The 9044-nt window shown below is 37.2% G+C and overlaps 1 non-coding gene across 1 annotated transcript; it reads left to right on the forward strand.

Annotated features, from left to right (window-relative positions):
• Window positions 1–2745: 2745 nt before the first annotated feature.
• On the forward strand, window positions 2746–2848 carry LOC121483686. The gene has a single exon (XR_005985807.1). It is a non-coding gene; the product is annotated as a U6 spliceosomal RNA (small nuclear RNA).
• The last annotated feature ends 6196 nt before the right edge of the window (window positions 2849–9044 follow it).

Raw genomic sequence — 9044 nt, forward strand, 5'->3', positions numbered from 1 at the left:
CTTCCCACAGACAGAACTTTGGTGATTTACAGGGGGATCACTCTTGAGTATTTAGCAGAGTATTGACCAGTGCATGCAAGTGTGAAAAATCTTAGGCTGGAGAAAAATCACCCAAAAAGGACTATAAGTTATAATGCTTGGTGCTCATAGTGAATTGAGAGTAATCCAAGTAACTAGACTGGAAAACCTCATGATTTATGAAGCATCAGAGTACACAGAAGGATTTTACCTCAGAAGTGAAGGATAATCAGTACTAGACAACACTGTTCCAGTCCCACTAATACATTTTAAAAGCAAAACTCAGAATATCTGGCATTTAGTAAAAAATTACCAGGCTTACAAAAAGGCAGAAAACCTGATGTATAATGACAAAAATAATCACACAATCAAAACGGGACTCAGAATAGGTACACTGATTAGAATAAGTAAACAATGACATTAGAACTGTTTACACAACTGTCTTTCATATGTTCAAAAGTTAAGTTGAGATAGAAAATACAATAGAAGACCAAATTGAAATTCTAGAAATAAAAACTGCAATGTCAGAGATGCAAAATACACTTGATAGGATTAATGGCAGATCAGTCATTGTAGAAGAAACTATTTGCAAATTCAAAGACATAGCAAAAGGAACTATACAAAATAAAACACACATAGAAAAATTAGCTTTAAAAAGTAAAAAGAGCACCCATGAATTGTGAGCAACAGCAAGCACACTAATCCACATATAATTGAAGTTTATGAAAGGAAAATGGGGGAATAAAGTATATGTGAAAAAAAACGATGGCCTCCAAATCCAAATTTTATGAAAAATATAGACGCAGTGATTCAAGAAACTTAGAATACCCCAAACACAAGAAAGATGAAAGTAACTACTGCAAAGCACATTAAAATAAATTTGCAAAATCAGTGGTAAAAAGAAAATCTTAAAAATTAGTGATAACAAAAAATGTGTTACCTACAGAGGAGCAAAAATAAAGATGACAGCAAATTTTTTGTGGGAAACAAGTGAGAAGACAACAAAGCAACATTTTACTAGAAGTGAAAAAGGTCAATTTATAATTCTATACCCAGTGAAGATATCTTTCAAAAATGAAGGCAAAATAAAAATCTTTCAGATGAAAAGGCTGAGAGAATGTATCACTAGTACACAGGCACTATAAGAAATGTTAAAGGAACTCATTCTGGCAAAAGGTAAGTGATACCAGATGGCAATAGAAATCTACATAAAGATGGGCTCCTGGCTGGCTCAGTCAGTAGAGCCTGTGACTCTTAGAGCTCTGAGTTTGAGTGCCACAGTGGGTATAGTGATTACTTAAATAAAACTTTAAAAAACTGGAAGGAGAGCACTCTCAAAGAGAAAAAAAAAAAGAAATCTGTACAAAGAAATTAAGAGACCTGAAAATTGTAACCATATGGATAAATTTAGATTTATCTTGTCATTTAATGATTTTTTAAGCCACAATGGACTGTTTAAAATAATGCCAATGTAATTTGGTGTTTATAACCTATGTTGGAGTAAAATGTATGAGAATGATACAGAAGTTGGGAGGCAAAGAAATATACAATTGTTAAGTACTTATACTATATGTTAAATGGTATAATATCATTTTAAGGTAAACTGTGATAAGTTAAAGTTGTATACTATAAATTCTAAAGCAACCACTAAATAAGAAATCAAAGAGTTAAGCCAACTCAGAAGAGAAAATGGAATCACAAAAATACTCAATCCAAAATAAGGCAGAAAAAAGAGGAAAAGGAGAACACAGACCAGATAGAACAAATAAAAATCAAAGAGCAGGAAGATAAATTTAAGCCTAAATGCACCAATAATCATATTAAGTGTAATTAGTCTCAATGTCCCAATTAAAAGGCAGAGATACCAGATTTGATTTAAAAAGTAAGGTTTGATTATATGCTGCCTACAAGAAAACACTTCAAATATAAATACACAAGTGGCTTCAAAGGATAGAAAAATATATATCATCCTAAAACTAGTAAGAAGAAAGCTTTAGTGGCAATATGAATATCAGACAAAGTAGATTTCAGAACAAAGAATATTGCCATGGATAAAGAACTCCAATTCACAGTGATAAAGGATCACTTTGTCAAGTGTACATAAAAATCTAAAATATTTATGCACCTAATAACAGAGTTTCAAAATCCATGAAACAAAACTGATAGAATGTCAAGAAAAGCTAGATAAATCCACCAATACAGTAAAAGATTTCAATATCCCCCTCTCAATAATTGATAGAACAAGTAGACAGAATATAAGATATTCTCTAAGGATAGAGAAAATCCTAACAACAATGTGACCAAATTGATGTTTAAATAGAACGTGCCACCCAAAGACAATTTTGTCAAGGGCATATGGAACATTTACCAAGGTGAGCATATGCTGGGTTCAGAGTATGTTGTCTGACTGTGATGGAATTAAATTAGAAATTAATAATAGGAAAATCTCTGGAAAATTCCCCAAATATTTGGAAACTAAATAGTCCACTTCTAAAAAAAAAAAAAAAAAACAAAAAACTCATGAGAAAAAAAAAGAAATAAAAAGAGAAATTAAAAGTATTTTAAAACAAATAAAAAATAAAATGCAACTTTTTGTGGGATGTCACTAGACAATATTCAGAAAATATTTATATTTTCTGAATTTATAGCACTAAATATCTATATTAGAAATGGAGAGAGGTCTCAAATCAATGATCTCAGTTTCAACTTTAAGAAACTGGAAAAAGAGTGCCCACTTCAGCAACACATATACTAAAAGTGGAATGATATATTAAAAGCATGGCCCCTGAGCTGGGATGGCACACAAATTCGTGAAGTGTTCCATATTTTTAGAGTATTATGCTAAGCGAAGTAAGTCAATCAGAGAAAGACAAATACCATGTGACTTCACTCATTTGTGGAATTTAAGAAACAGATTAACAAGGAAGAAAAAGAAACAAACCAAGAAACTGACTCTTAATTATAGAAAACAAACTGATGGTTACCAGAGGGGAGGTGAGTGAAGGAGATGGATGAAATTGGTGATGAGGATTAAGAAGGGTGCTTGTCATGATGAGCACTGGTGTTGTATATAAGTGCTGAGTCACTAAATTGTACACCTGAAACTAATATTACATGGTACATTAATTAATTGAAATTTAAATAAAAATTGGAAGAAAAAAAGAAACTCAAAAAAGAAAATAATTAGGAAAAGTAAAAATAAGAAAGAAAGTTTGGAGCAGAAATCAATGGATTAGGAAAGATAAAAACAAGAGAAAAAATATAAAACTGTAAATAAGTTCTTGGACAAAATGAATGACATTGATAGAACTCTTGCTAGACTAATCAGCAGAGAGAGAGAGAGAAAGAACACAAATCACCAACATCAGGAATGAGAGACAACCTCACTACAGATTCTATGGATATAAAAAGGATAAAAATGGTGTACTGTAAATCGCTTTGTGCCAGTCAATTTGATAACAGATGAAATGGATAAATTCTTTGGAAGACATGAACTACCAAAGCTCTCTCAAGAAGAAATAGATAATCTTAATAGTTACTAATCTATTTTTTAAATTAAATATGTAGTGGCTTAGTTTGTTGAGTGTCTGGCTCTTGATTTCAGCTCAAGTCATGATCTCAGAGTTGTGAGATAGAGCCCTGTGTTGGATTCCATGCTCAGTGTGGAGTCTGCTTGAGATTCTCTCTCTCCCTTGGCCTCTGCCCCTTTCCCAATTCTCTCTGTCTCTCAAAATAAATAAGTAAAGAAATAAAAAGTTTAAAACCTTCTCACAAAGAAATCCTCAAGCCTAGGTGGCTTCACTGGAGAATTCTAACATGTTCCAGAGAAATAACCTCAATTCTTCACAAACTCTTCTATAAAATAGAGGACAGTAAACAAGCACATGAGAAGATACTCAACTTCATCAGCACTTATATACAACACCAGTGCTCATCATTAGGGAAATACAAATTAAAACTGCAGTGAGATACTACTACATACTTATTTGATGGCTCAAATTGAAAAGATAAACCATACCAAGTGTTGGCAAGAATTCAAAGGAAGTGGAATACTCATACACTTCTGGTGAGAATGTAAAATGGTACAATCACATTGGAAAACACTTTGGCAGTTTCTTAAAATGTGAAACATACATCTGTGATATATGACCCAGCCATTCCACCCTAAGTAATCACCCAAGAGAAAAACAAAAGTACACATCCATACACATACTTGTACAGGTAGTCCACAGCAACTGTTTAAGACATAGCCCTTAACTGTAAATAACCCAAATATCCATCAGCTGACAAGGGAGTAAATAAATACTGATGTAGTTATTCAATGGGATACTACTCAGAAATAAAATGAAATGACCTACTGATGCACAATGTGACATAAATGTCAAAATAATTATGCTGCATAAAAAGGCTGGACCAAAAAGGAGTATATATTATATATATATGATATATAGTATGATTCATTTATATAAATTTCTAGAAAATGCAACTTAATCTATAATGATAGATAAAAGATCAGAAGTTTCCCAGGGAAGTGAAGCTACAGCTCAGAGGGCAATGGGGAGCTCTTCCAAAGTGACACAAAAGACCTTTTTTAAAAAAATATTTATTTATTTATTTATTTATTTATTTATTTATTTATTTATTTATTTATTCAGAGAGAGAGAGAGAGAGAGAGAGAGGCAGAGACACAGGCAGAGGGAGGAGTAGGCTCCATGTAGGGAGCCCGACGTGGGACTGGATCCCAGGTCTCCAGGATTACATCCTGGGCTGCAGGCAGCACTAAACCACTGCACCACCGGGGCTGCCCACAAAAGACCTTTTGAGAGTTATGGAGATGTTTATTATTTCATTGTGGTATGGTCTCAAGCATATCTATATATGTCAAAAATTGTAAATAGCATTCTTTAAAAATGTGCAGTTTATTGCATGTCAATTATATTTTAATAAAGCTGTTTAAAAAAAAAAGTAATTGTTCTGGGGGCACCTGACTAGCTCAGCTGGTAGAGCATGTGACTTTTGATCTCAGGGTTGCGAGTTCAAGTCCCACACTGGGTATGGAGCCAACTTAAAAATTTTTTTTTAAATTAAGTATTGTTTTATTTGCAGTTACTTAGCTTTTCGTAGCACTGGCAGCACGCTGGCTTTACATTCACTTTGTTGTCCCTTTTCAAAGTGTCTTCTCCACATATTATGACGTTCTATCAATTGTATTTAGAATGTTACTTAAGATTTCTCCCACATAGTATCATGCTTTAAAATGTCATGTTTAAATGTGAAAACAAAGTTTTAAATACAATTTTTACTATAGAAATATAAATTCAAAATGATCTTGTGCAAGGTACCTACATTTGTAACTGGAGTTCAGCAGAAGTCAGTGCCTGAGGCTCCTGAAGCTCAGGTGCTTGTATTTTATCAGGGATCCTATTCCAGGAAGCAGGAGAGGAACAGACAGGGGGACCACTACTGTAGAACAAACATAAAATTGTGTTGTTGAGCCCACTGTGGTTAGTGCGACTGAATGCTAGATTTGTGGCACTCGACCCCCAAGAAAATATTGCCATAAAAAGCACTCAAGGACTCTGCTGAGGACAGTGTGTGGATAAAGAGGAAGAGATTTATCCACAGGTTCCTGGATCCCATTGGCCAAAGGTTTACTCCCTGGGATGCTAACCAGCCTACACTTCTGCTTTAAGCAGGCCAGGGTGAAGGAGTCAGGCAGCATACCAAGGAGACAAGCATCAGGTACGATCAGGAAGGGAGGCACTTCGATTGGGAGGTAGGAAGAAAGCTCTCATCACACTGCCTGTCACCACAACAGCTGAAAAGGAAACAAAACAAATGAAATAGAGGGCAAGAGGATCGGAAATGACTGACACATCTGTCTGTGCTCTATGGTTTTGAAGAACTGGGGTGAGTCTGAACCAGTTTTTTATTCTGTGTCCTAGGTGATATAGGTAACCTAAGGTCCATCCTACTTGACATAATGTGACCTACTGCCTTGTTTCACGGGAGTATGCTTTTTCATTTTTTATTTTTTTAAGATTTTATTTATTTATTTGAGTGAGAGAGTGCAAACATGATAGCGCAAGCAGGGGGAGGGGCAGGAGGCGAGGGAGAAGCAGACTCCCCTGGCTGAGCAGGGAGCCCGACATGGGGCTCCACCCCAGGATCCTTACTTAGATCATGACCTGAGCCAAAGGTAGCCACTTAAACAACTGGGTCACCCAGGCACCTGTGAGTATGCTCTTTTAGTCAGTCTTGCAGCACTTGGCCCTGCTCTACACTACATTTACCTCAACCATTTTTATTTTTTATTTTTTGTATTGTTGGCTTAAACAACAGATATTTATTTTCTCACAGTTAATGGCTACAAGTTCAAGATCAAAGTGCCGTTAGCTTGAGCACTAACTTCTGGGCTTCCCCTCCTACTAGTTAGAACACCACACCTGGGATCAGCCTGGGAATCAGTATTTTAAAAAGTTTCTAAGTGATTCTAATGCGTTGCCACAGTAGAATCACTTCTCTCTCCCGGCTGTCCCTTCTATGTTCCCTACTGGTTACCAACTCCAACTAGTTTTCAGGCTTTCACTGTGTAAAGAAATGTTCTCTCTTCATCTCTAAATACTATCCACTATTTGATGTACATTTCAACTCCTACCTCACCGACATCTCTTTCCCTAACCAGTTTACCCTTCGGGATCTTTCTTTCTCCATCATCTTTAATATATAGCAAAGCAACCTCCACACCTCTCAATCTATAGTGAAACTTTTTTAAAAAATGTCTTTTCATGGGTACCTGGGTGGCACAGTTGGTTAAGCATCTGCCTTCAGCTCGGGTCATGATCCCAGAGTCCTGCGATGGAGCCCTGTATTGGGCTCCCTGTTCAGTGGGGCAGTCTGCTTCTCCCTCTCCCTCTTCCCCCTGCCACTCTTGCTCTCTCTCTCAAATAAATAAATAAAATCTTGGGCAGCCCGGGTGGCTCAGGGGTTTAGCGTCACCTTCAGCCCAGGGCCTGGTCCTGGAGACCCAGGATCGAGTCCCACGTCAGGCTCACTGCGTGGAGCCTGCTTCTCCCTTTGCCTGTGTCTCTGCCTCTCTCTCTCCCTGTGTCTCTCATAATAAATAAATAAATAAATAAATAAATAAATAAATAAAATCTTTAAAAAATTCTTTCCATACTTAATTGCCTTTCTCTTTCCACCCACCTTTGAGCTCCTGGGTTTTAATTTATACATGTTCTTAAAGTAAAGGGATTCTCCTCCTGAAAATTCCATTTGTTCTATTTATTTTGAAAAAATATCAGCATGCTGAACAGATTTTAGGGTGAGGTCCATTAATCTCCATCTTCTTGTGTTCATGTCCTTATATAATCTTATCCCTTGGAATATGTGTGAAATCTGTGACATGCTTCTGATCAATAAATTATGGCATAGGTGAGAGATGTCATCCCAATGATTATGTTACATTATGTAAGAGTCTATCTTGCTAGCTGTCTCTCTCTCACTGGCTCTGAAGAAGCAAGCTTCCATGAATCCTATAGGCCCAAGAAAATGAATTCTTCCAGTAACCTGAGGGAGCTAGGAGTCAAATTCTTCCCCACTCAAGCCTCTGACTCCTGGCTGATTCTTTGATTTCAATCTTGTGAGACCCTGAACAGAGGGCCAAACTAAGCAATACTATAACTTCCGACCTAAAGAAACTGAGATAACAAATGAATCTTGTTTTAAGCTGCTAATTTCATGGTAATTCGTTATGCAGTGATAGAAAACTAACGGATATTTTGGTACAAGAAGTAGGATGTTGGGTAGCAAATACCTAGAAATGCGGGAGTGGCTTTGCAACTTAGCCGTAGATAGACTCCGGAAGAATCTGGAGGAACATTATAGAGAAAGCCTAAATTGCCTTGCACAGACTGCTAGTAGAAATCTGGAGTTGGAGGATGCTGTTGGTGAGGGCTCAGATGAAGTAAGGAATATGTTTTTGAAAACGGAAGGAAGGAGAATCCTTGTTATGTAGGGGCAGAAGGCTCAGAAAAAGGATCTCCTGCTGTTCCGGGCAAAGCACAACTCAGAAGCAATGAACTTGCTTATCTAAGGAGATTTGCCAGTGAAGTGTTAACAGTGTTGCCTAGTTTCTTGTTGCTTGGAGTGAAATGTGAGAGGAGAGAAATAAATTGAGGGAAGAAGAAAAAAGAAAGAGGACTCGGTGATTTCGGAAATACAGTCTTTTCAGATGGCAAAGAGATGCTAAAATTAAGACAGCTCGGTCTAGAGAAAAAGAGTGTCTAGGAAGAGTAACCCTATAAGCTTTTGCTAAAACATCAGAAAGGTCAAGAAGTCAAAGGGTTCAGTCATACAAAGGACCCTTTCAAGAGATTGTGTTTCATAGATCCTGTCAATCAGACCATAGCCTTTCTAGAAAGCTTCTACGCCCTCTCAACAAAAGGTCCAAATAGAGAAGGGATTGTTTTGGAAAAAAAAAAAAGTGTGGGTGTGGCTTTTGTCTAATGGAGTAAATCCCATTGAAATCCATGGAACACCCACAAAGTTTCTGAGAAAACTGTCCCATGATAGACACTGCCAGCTTGAACTGAAAAGGACAAAGAGAGTACAAAATGGAGAGGCTGTCGGATCCCCCAAATTACACTGGCAGGAAGCAGGCTGATAAAACTAGTAAGCAGCAAACACAGGCTACCTTTCACGCAAACGGAAGGACCATCAACCCAGAACCAAGAGCCCAGAGGGTGGAGCTGAGTGCCATGAAGAGTGATTCCCACACTGAAATCTAATTAAGTAACTCGCACAATTTGCTGGGCTCAATTTCAGAATAGCTGTGGACCGTTGACTCCTTTTTCCTTTCCATTCTGTCCCTTTCCAAACTGGAATGTCCAAGCTGTTGGGCTGTGCTTGTCTCAGTCATTGTATGTTGGATACGTTGGGAGCAGATAATGTGTTTCTTTAGTTTCAGGGGCCTGGGGCCCCAGAGCTGCACTTAAGTGCTACCCAGGAGCCTCCTTCATATTTGG

Source organism: Vulpes lagopus, chromosome X (genome assembly GCF_018345385.1).
Source record: "Vulpes lagopus strain Blue_001 chromosome X, ASM1834538v1, whole genome shotgun sequence".
NCBI classification, from domain to species: Eukaryota; Metazoa; Chordata; class Mammalia; order Carnivora; family Canidae; genus Vulpes; species Vulpes lagopus.